This window comes from Culex pipiens, chromosome 2 (genome assembly GCF_016801865.2).
Source record: "Culex pipiens pallens isolate TS chromosome 2, TS_CPP_V2, whole genome shotgun sequence".
Taxonomy (NCBI): domain Eukaryota; kingdom Metazoa; phylum Arthropoda; class Insecta; order Diptera; family Culicidae; genus Culex; species Culex pipiens.
The window spans coordinates 82617530-82627367 of record NC_068938.1 but is presented as its reverse complement, the minus strand read 5'-3'; positions in this window follow the sequence as shown (position 1 = coordinate 82627367).

Here is a 9838-nt window from a genome sequence, read left to right as displayed (position 1 = left end):
ATGCTCATTCTTTTGCCTTTCTTTTTTTGTTTTGCTCATTCTCTGATCGAACTCTGAGCGAACGAATTTCTGGGAAGCGTTCAAGCTTCCCATGTGCCAGTGACAACGCACATCGCGGGTTTGGTTTTCTAGCTTCGGTACTAGCCTTTTTGTGTATTAGTATTTTTGTTCATCGTACCAGCGCACCAAGGTGGTTTATTCGGTACGTTTGCGTTTGTCGTAGTGAAGTCCACCGAGCGCTCAGTCGTTGTAAGCTTCCCAATCCCAAAAACGCCTAAATGCTTGCTTATTGAAAGCTCACAATTTTGCCTAACGCCTAAATGACAGTTTAGTGAATTACAGTAGGCGTTTCAAAGCTTTCAAGAACATTTATGCGGCTTTACCGTTACATCGTTGTTTACAACACGGCAAATTCTCGGGTGTTGAAACACTTTCTGCCAGTTATTTTGTAACCACTTTAACGCATTGGAGCAAGACGGAAATTATTTTGTTTTCTCGTTAATTTTAATATTTTGAAAAGTGCAAACAAACACTCAGAGAATACGAACAATTTAGCGATATGCAGAAAACATTACGAACATCGCCAATTGTGAGCTAATTTCTCTGTCTCAAAAACAAAGTTGTTCTGATTTTAAAATCGAAAAATGCTTGTGTGCGAGCACAGCTACAACCGGCCATGGCAAATGGGGCAAAAACCAGCGCTTTTCAGTTATATGAAAAAAATATGGTTGAGTTTCGAATTGTTTATAGGCGGGTTTCAAATGAAAATTCGGTCGAAAATTGAAGTATTGAAATCGTTTATTTATCCAAAAAGTTGCATTTTTCCAGCCCTACATCCTCCCAAATTTTCATCCACGTCGGTAATGTGGTTCTTGATTTACAGCTTGTGGACTAATTCACTGTGAGGGGGAAAAACCCCTAAAAAAGGTAAAAGCCAACTTTCACCAAATGCCAAAACTATTCCTTTGGCATTTTATCTATTTTTTTTCCTCCACATCGTAATCTAGACCATACTCGATGTTCTGAAACAAATTTGACCTCATTCGGATTTACCGTTCAGATTTTAGAAAATTTTCATTTTTGCCTTTCTTACTAAAGAAAGGTATAGTGTTTGCTTTTGGCTCCGACTCCAATTCAAGCTTCGTTCTCAAATCATTTCTCGAGAAATATAAATTCGAAAAATTTGCAAAAATCATGGACGATCGATTTTCGACGCCCGATTGATTGACAATGACAGAATTGGTCTACCTCCAATATCTGAATTTTGGCGCTTAATTTACTGTAGAGCACGCGTGACGTCCGTGTGTGGTAAAAAAGTGCTCAATTTTGTGGTAGGGGGTTTCTCAGAGCCCACATTATGGATTTAAGCTCTCTTGGGCGCATTTGAAAGGGGATGTGCTGAACCTGAACCAGTTCCATACCAAATTTGAATTTATCCATTTTTTATGGGGACTCGGAGTGTGTTTTCACCAAATCAGGTGATTTTCAAATGAAAATTCGGTCGAAAATTGAAGTATTGAAATCGTTTATTTATCCAAAAAGTTGCATTTTTCCAGCCCTACATCCTCCCAAATTTTCATCCACGTCGGTAATGTGGTTCTTGATTTACAGCTTGTGGACTAATTCACTGTGAGGGGGAAAAACCCCTAAAAAAGGTAAAAGCCAACTTTCACCAAATGCCAAAACTATTCCTTTGGCATTTTATCTAATTTTTTTTCTCCACATCGTAATCTAGACCATACTCGATGTTCTGAAACAAATTTGACCTCATTCGGATTTACCGTTCAGATTTTAGAAAATTTTCATTTTTGCCTTTCTTACTAAAGAAAGGTATAGTGTTTGCTTTTGGCTCCGACTCCAATTCAAGCTTCGTTCTCAAATCATTTCTCGAGAAATATAAATTCGAAAAATTTGCAAAAAATCATGGACGATCGATTTTCGACGCCCGATCGATTGACAATGACAGAATTGGTCTACCTCCAATATCCGAATTTTGGCGCTTAATTTACTGTAGAGCACGCGTGACGTCCGTGTGTGGTAAAAAAATGCTCAATTTTGTGGTAGGGGGTTTCTCAGAGCCCACATTATGGATTTAAGCTCTCTTGGGCGCATTTGAAAGGGGATGTGCTGAACCTGAACCAGTTCCATACCAAATTTGAATTTATCCATTTTTTATGGGGACTCGGAGTGTGTTTTCACCAAATCAGGCGGGTTTCAAATGAAAATTCGGTCGAAAATTGAAGTATTGAAATCGTTTATTTATCCAAAAAGTTGCATTTTTCCAGCCCTACATCCTCCCAAATTTTCATCCACGTCGGTAATGTGGTTCTTGATTTACAGCTTGTGGACTAATTCACTGTGAGGGGGAAAAACCCCTAAAAAAGGTAAAAGCCAACTTTCACCAAATGCCAAAACTATTCCTTTGGCATTTTATCTAATTTTTTTTTCTCCACATCGTAATCTAGACCATACTCGATGTTCTGAAACAAATTTGACCTCATTCGGATTTACCGTTCAGATTTTAGAAAATTTTCATTTTTGCCTTTCTTACTAAAGAAAGGTATAGTGTTTGCTTTTGGCTCCGACTCCAATTCAAGCTTCGTTCTCAAATCATTTCTCGAGAAATATAAATTCGAAAAATTTGCAAAAAATCATGGACGATCGATTTTCGACGCCCGATCGATTGACAATGACAGAATTGGTCTACCTCCAATATCCGAATTTTGGCGCTTAATTTACTGTAGAGCACGCGTGACGTCCGTGTGTGGTAAAAAAGTGCTCAATTTTGTGGTAGGGGGTTTCTCAGAGCCCACATTATGGATTTAAGCTCTCTTGGGCGCATTTGAAAGGGGATGTGCTGAACCTGAACCAGTTCCATACCAAATTTGAATTTATCCATTTTTTATGGGGACTCGGAGTGTGTTTTCACCAAATCAGGCGGGTTTCAAATGAAAATTCGGTCGAAAATTGAAGTATTGAAATCGTTTATTTATCCAAAAAGTTGCATTTTTCCAGCCCTACATCCTCCCAAATTTTCATCCACGTCGGTAATGTGGTTCTTGATTTACAGCTTGTGGACTAATTCACTGTGAGGGGGAAAAACCCCTAAAAAAGGTAAAAGCCAACTTTCACCAAATGCCAAAACTATTCCTTTGGCATTTTATCTAATTTTTTTTCTCCACATCGTAATCTAGACCATACTCGATGTTCTGAAACAAATTTGACCTCATTCGGATTTACCGTTCAGATTTTAGAAAATTTTCATTTTTGCCTTTCTTACTAAAGAAAGGTATAGTGTTTGCTTTTGGCTCCGACTCCAATTCAAGCTTCGTTCTCAAATCATTTCTCGAGAAATATAAATTCGAAAAATTTGCAAAAAATCATGGACGATCGATTTTCGACGCCCGATCGATTGACAATGACAGAATTGGTCTACCTCCAATATCCGAATTTTGGCGCTTAATTTACTGTAGAGCACGCGTGACGTCCGTGTGTGGTAAAAAAGTGCTCAATTTTGTGGTAGGGGGTTTCTCAGAGCCCACATTATGGATTTAAGCTCTCTTGGGCGCATTTGAAAGGGGATGTGCTGAACCTGAACCAGTTCCATACCAAATTTGAATTTATCCATTTTTTATGGGGACTCGGAGTGTGTTTTCACCAAATCAGGCGGGTTTCAAATGAAAATTCGGTCGAAAATTGAAGTATTGAAATCGTTTATTTATCCAAAAAGTTGCATTTTTCCAGCCCTACATCCTCCCAAATTTTCATCCACGTCGGTAATGTGGTTCTTGATTTACAGCTTGTGGACTAATTCACTGTGAGGGGGAAAAACCCCTAAAAAAGGTAAAAGCCAACTTTCACCAAATGCCAAAACTATTCCTTTGGCATTTTATCTATTTTTTTTCCTCCACATCGTAATCTAGACCATACTCGATGTTCTGAAACAAATTTGACCTCATTCGGATTTACCGTTCAGATTTTAGAAAATTTTCATTTTTGCCTTTCTTACTAAAGAAAGGTATAGTGTTTGCTTTTGGCTCCGACTCCAATTCAAGCTTCGTTCTCAAATCATTTCTCGAGAAATATAAATTCGAAAAATTTGCAAAAAATCATGGACGATCGATTTTCGACGCCCGATTGATTGACAATGACAGAATTGGTCTACCTCCAATATCTGAATTTTGGCGCTTAATTTACTGTAGAGCACGCGTGACGTCCGTGTGTGGTAAAAAAGTGCTCAATTTTGTGGTAGGGGGTTTCTCAGAGCCCACATTATGGATTTAAGCTCTCTTGGGCGCATTTGAAAGGGGATGTGCTGAACCTGAACCAGTTCCATACCAAATTTGAATTTATCCATTTTTTATGGGGACTCGGAGTGTGTTTTCACCAAATCAGGTGATTTTCAAATGAAAATTCGGTCGAAAATTGAAGTATTGAAATCGTTTATTTATCCAAAAAGTTGCATTTTTCCAGCCCTACATCCTCCCAAATTTTCATCCACGTCGGTAATGTGGTTCTTGATTTACAGCTTGTGGACTAATTCACTGTGAGGGGGAAAACCCCTAAAAAAGGTAAAAGCCAACTTTCACCAAATGCCAAAACTATTCCTTTGGCATTTTATCTAATTTTTTTTCTCCACATCGTAATCTAGACCATACTCGATGTTCTGAAACAAATTTGACCTCATTCGGATTTACCGTTCAGATTTTAGAAAATTTTCATTTTTGCCTTTCTTACTAAAGAAAGGTATAGTGTTTGCTTTTGGCTCCGACTCCAATTCAAGCTTCGTTCTCTAATCATTTCTCGAGAAATATAAATTCGAAAAATTTGCAAAAAATCATGGACGATCGATTTTCGACGCCCGATCGATTAACAATGACAGAATTGTTCTACCTCCAATATCTGAATTTTGGCGCTTAATTTACTGTAGAGCACGCGTGACGTCCGTGTGCGGTAAAAAAGTGCTCAATTTTGTGGTAGGGGGTTTCTCAGAGCCCACATTATGGATTTAAGCTCTCTTGGGCGCATTTGAAAGGGGATGTGCTGAACCTGAACCAGTTCCATACCAAATTTGAATTTATCCATTTTTTATGGGGACTCGGAGTGTGTTTTCACCAAATCAGGCGGGTTTCAAATGAAAATTCGGTCGAAAATTGAAGTATTGAAATCGTTTATTTATCCAAAAAGTTGCATTTTTCCAGCCCTACATCCTCCCAAATTTTCATCCACGTCGGTAATGTGGTTCTTGATTTACAGCTTGTGGACTAATTCACTGTGAGGGGGAAAAACCCCTAAAAAAGGTAAAAGCCAACTTTCACCAAATGCCAAAACTATTCCTTTGGCATTTTATCTAATTTTTTTTCTCCACATCGTAATCTAGACCATACTCGATGTTCTGAAACAAATTTGACCTCATTCGGATTTACCGTTCAGATTTTAGAAAATTTTCATTTTTGCCTTTCTTACTAAAGAAAGGTATAGTGTTTGCTTTTGGCTCCGACTCCAATTCAAGCTTCGTTCTCAAATCATTTCTCGAGAAATATAAATTCGAAAAATTTGCAAAAAATCATGGACGATCGATTTTCGACGCCCGATCGATTGACAATGACAGAATTGGTCTACCTCCAATATCCGAATTTTGGCGCTTAATTTACTGTAGAGCACGCGTGACGTCCGTGTGTGGTAAAAAAGTGCTCAATTTTGTGGTAGGGGGTTTCTCAGAGCCCACATTATGGATTTAAGCTCTCTTGGGCGCATTTGAAAGGGGATGTGCTGAACCTGAACCAGTTCCATACCAAATTTGAATTTATCCATTTTTTATGGGGACTCGGAGTGTGTTTTCACCAAATCAGGCGGGTTTCAAATGAAAATTCGGTCGAAAATTGAAGTATTGAAATCGTTTATTTATCCAAAAAGTTGCATTTTTCCAGCCCTACATCCTCCCAAATTTTCATCCACGTCGGTAATGTGGTTCTTGATTTACAGCTTGTGGACTAATTCACTGTGAGGGGGAAAAACCCCTAAAAAAGGTAAAAGCCAACTTTCACCAAATGCCAAAACTATTCCTTTGGCATTTTATCTATTTTTTTTCCTCCACATCGTAATCTAGACCATACTCGATGTTCTGAAACAAATTTGACCTCATTCGGATTTACCGTTCAGATTTTAGAAAATTTTCATTTTTGCCTTTCTTACTAAAGAAAGGTATAGTGTTTGCTTTTGGCTCCGACTCCAATTCAAGCTTCGTTCTCAAATCATTTCTCGAGAAATATAAATTCGAAAAATTTGCAAAAAAATCATGGACGATCGATTTTTGACGCCCGATCGATTGACAATGACAGAATTGGTCTACCTTCAATATTCGAATTTTGGCGCTTAATTTACTGTAGAGCACGCGTGACGTCCGTGTGTGGTAAAAAAGTGCTCAATTTTGTGGTAGGGGGTTTCTCAGAGCCCACATTATGGATTTAAGCTCTCTTGGGCGCATTTGAAAGGGGATGTGCTGAACCTGAACCAGTTCCATACCAAATTTGAATTTATCCATTTTTTATGGGGACTCGGAGTGTGTTTTCACCAAATCAGGCGGTTTTCAAATGAAAATTCGGTCGAAAATTGAAGTATTGAAATCGTTTATTTATCCAAAAAGTTGCATTTTTCCAGCCCTACATCCTCCCAAATTTTCATCCACGTCGGTAATGTGGTTCTTGATTTACAGCTTGTGGACTAATTCACTGTGAGGGGGAAAAACCCCTAAAAAAGGTAAAAGCCAACTTTCACCAAATGCCAAAACTATTCCTTTGGCATTTTATCTATTTTTTTTCCTCCACATCGTAATCTAGACCATACTCGATGTTCTGAAACAAATTTGACCTCATTCGGATTTACCGTTCAGATTTTAGAAAATTTTCATTTTTGCCTTTCTTACTAAAGAAAGGTATAGTGTTTGCTTTTGGCTCCGACTCCAATTCAAGCTTCGTTCTCAAATCATTTCTCGAGAAATATAAATTCGAAAAATTTGCAAAAAATCATGGACGATCGATTTTCGACGCCCGATCGATTGACAATGACAGAATTGGTCTACCTCCAATATCCGAATTTTGGCGCTTAATTTACTGTAGAGCACGCGTGACGTCCGTGTGTGGTAAAAAAGTGCTCAATTTTGTGGTAGGGGGTTTCTCAGAGCCCACATTATGGATTTAAGCTCTCTTGGGCGCATTTGAAAGGGGATGTGCTGAACCTGAACCAGTTCCATACCAAATTTGAATTTATCCATTTTTTATGGGGACTCGGAGTGTGTTTTCACCAAATCAGGCGGGTTTCAAATGAAAATTCGGTCGAAAATTGAAGTATTGAAATCGTTTATTTATCCAAAAAGTTGCATTTTTCCAGCCCTACATCCTCCCAAATTTTCATCCACGTCGGTAATGTGGTTCTTGATTTACAGCTTGTGGACTAATTCACTGTGAGGGGGAAAAACCCCTAAAAAAGGTAAAAGCCAACTTTCACCAAATGCCAAAACTATTCCTTTGGCATTTTATCTATTTTTTTTCCTCCACATCGTAATCTAGACCATACTCGATGTTCTGAAACAAATTTGACCTCATTCGGATTTACCGTTCAGATTTTAGAAAATTTTCATTTTTGCCTTTCTTACTAAAGAAAGGTATAGTGTTTGCTTTTGGCTCCGACTCCAATTCAAGCTTCGTTCTCAAATCATTTCTCGAGAAATATAAATTCGAAAAATTTGCAAAAAATCATGGACGATCGATTTTCGACGCCCGATCGATTGACAATGACAGAATTGGTCTACCTCCAATATCCGAATTTTGGCGCTTAATTTACTGTAGAGCACGCGTGACGTCCGTGTGTGGTAAAAAAGTGCTCAATTTTGTGGTAGGGGGTTTCTCAGAGCCCACATTATGGATTTAAGCTCTCTTGGGCGCATTTGAAAGGGGATGTGCTGAACCTGAACCAGTTCCATACCAAATTTGAATTTATCCATTTTTTATGGGGACTCGGAGTGTGTTTTCACCAAATCAGGCGGGTTTCAAATGAAAATTCGGTCGAAAATTGAAGTATTGAAATCGTTTATTTATCCAAAAAAATGCATTTTTCCAGCCCTACATCCTCCCAAATTTTCATCCACGTCGGTAATGTGGTTCTTGATTTACAGCTTGTGGACTAATTCACTGTGAGGGGGAAAAACCCCTAAAAAAGGTAAAAGCCAACTTTCACCAAATGCCAAAACTATTCCTTTGGCATTTTATCTATTTTTTTTCCTCCACATCGTAATCTAGACCATACTCGATGTTCTGAAACAAATTTGACCTCATTCGGATTTACCGTTCAGATTTTAGAAAATTTTCATTTTTGCCTTTCTTACTAAAGAAAGGTATAGTGTTTGCTTTTGGCTCCGACTCCAATTCAAGCTTCGTTCTCTAATCATTTCTCGAGAAATATAAATTCGAAAAATTTGCAAAAAATCATGGACGATCGATTTTCGACGCCCGATCGATTAACAATGACAGAATTGTTCTACCTCCAATATCTGAATTTTGGCGCTTAATTTACTGTAGAGCACGCGTGACGTCCGTGTGTGGTAAAAAAGTGCTCAATTTTGTGGTAGGGGGTTTCTCAGAGCCCACATTATGGATTTAAGCTGTCTTGGGCGCATTTGAAAGGGGATGTGCTGAACCTGAACCAGTTCCATACCAAATTTGAATTTATCCATTTTTTATGGGGACTCGGAGTGTGTTTTCACCAAATCAGGCGGTTTTCAAATGAAAATTCGGTCGAAAATTGAAGTATTGAAATCGTTTATTTATCCAAAAAAATGCATTTTTCCAGCCCTACATCCTCCCAAATTTTCATCCACGTCGGTAATGTGGTTCTTGATTTACAGCTTGTGGACTAATTCACTGTGAGGGGGAAAAACCCCTAAAAAAGGTAAAAGCCAACTTTCACCAAATGCCAAAACTATTCCTTTGGCATTTTATCTATTTTTTTTCCTCCACATCGTAATCTAGACCATACTCGATGTTCTGAAACAAATTTGACCTCATTCGGATTTACCGTTCAGATTTTAGAAAATTTTCATTTTTGCCTTTCTTACTAAAGAAAGGTATAGTGTTTGCTTTTGGCTCCGACTCCAATTCAAGCTTCGTTCTCAAATCATTTCTCGAGAAATATAAATTCGAAAAATTTGCAAAAAATCATGGACGATCGATTTTCGACGCTTCGTCGACAAGTTGTCAAGTTGAGCTTCACATGCAGACGCGAGCAATGCTGGCGCGTGATGCTGGCGCGTATAGAGTTTTGATACTAGATTACCCCCTTTTAGTGCAAGTTGCTTTATCGATTGCTCGTTCATCACATATCGCCTATCATTATTTTCTATGCTGAGCTTCAGTGAACGCAAACTAGACGCAAGCAGCTATCTGTTCTGAAGCCTCATGCTCATTCTTTTGCCTTTCTTTTTTGTTTTGCTCATTCTCTGATCGAACTCTGAGCGAACGAATTTCTGGGAAACGTCTAAGCTTTTCATGTGCCAGTGACAACGCACATCGCGGGTTTGGTTTTCTAGCTTCGGTACTAGCCTTTTTGTGTATTAGTATTTTTGTTCATCGTACCAGCGCACCAAGGTGGTTTATTCGGTATGTTTGCGTTTGTCGTAGTGAAGTCCCACCGAGCGCTCAGCCGTTGTATGCTTCCCAATCCCAAAAACGCCTAAATGCATACTACATACTCATGCATACTTATTGAAAGCTCACAATTTTGCCTAACGCCTAAATGACAGTTTAGTGAATTACAGTAGGCGTTTCAAAGCTTTCAAGAACAT